This window comes from Theobroma umbraticum, unplaced genomic scaffold, assembly GCF_002168275.2.
Source record: "Theobroma umbraticum cultivar Fairchild unplaced genomic scaffold, ASM216827v3 scaffold_146.0, whole genome shotgun sequence".
In the NCBI taxonomy this organism is placed as follows: domain Eukaryota; kingdom Viridiplantae; phylum Streptophyta; class Magnoliopsida; order Malvales; family Malvaceae; genus Theobroma; species Theobroma umbraticum.
The window spans coordinates 6,630,932-6,631,587 of NW_018397265.1; positions in this window are offsets into that span (position 1 = coordinate 6,630,932).

Here is a 656-nt window from a genome sequence, read left to right on the forward strand (position 1 = left end):
TCATTCGTATATGTTTCAGTATTTTGACTATATTTTTTTCTAAAAAACTCCAAATGAAGTGATTCTTAGAGCAATATAATTCTAAGAAGAAGGGCTACAACGTTTATTTTTATCAATTCATCCAATTCTGATTGGATCATGGTCAAAATATTTGTCAAAGTCAGAGCACTGCAGTAGTACACAGGGACTGAATGTGATGCGGTATTTGGAGTATATCTTTCAATCCAGAAGTTCAATTGATGTGATTCTTAAACTATTAGAAAGTTAAGAGACAGGGCTAAAACTTTTATGTTTACTACTTTGCTCAGTTTGAAACATCTAAGGGTGAAACTCACTTTTGAAATTGATAGACAGCCACAACGCTGAGAGAACAAGGCTGCATCATTGATGAAAGGAAACAGACATACAAATTTCCAGAGACCTCAGCGCTGCAGCGCTGCAGCACTTTGCAACTTTCCAAAAATAAAATAAGTTGACGAGATTTTAGAAATTAGGTTATTTGGAGTCTATTTAAGGGACCTTTTCCAGACATTTTGAGATGAGTCAGCAAGCAACTATTTTGGAGATTTAGAGCCAAGAACAAAGTAAGAAAACAAGAAAATTGGAGAGAGAATCAAGATCACAAAACTCTAACTATTAATTTTCTCTCTTTACTT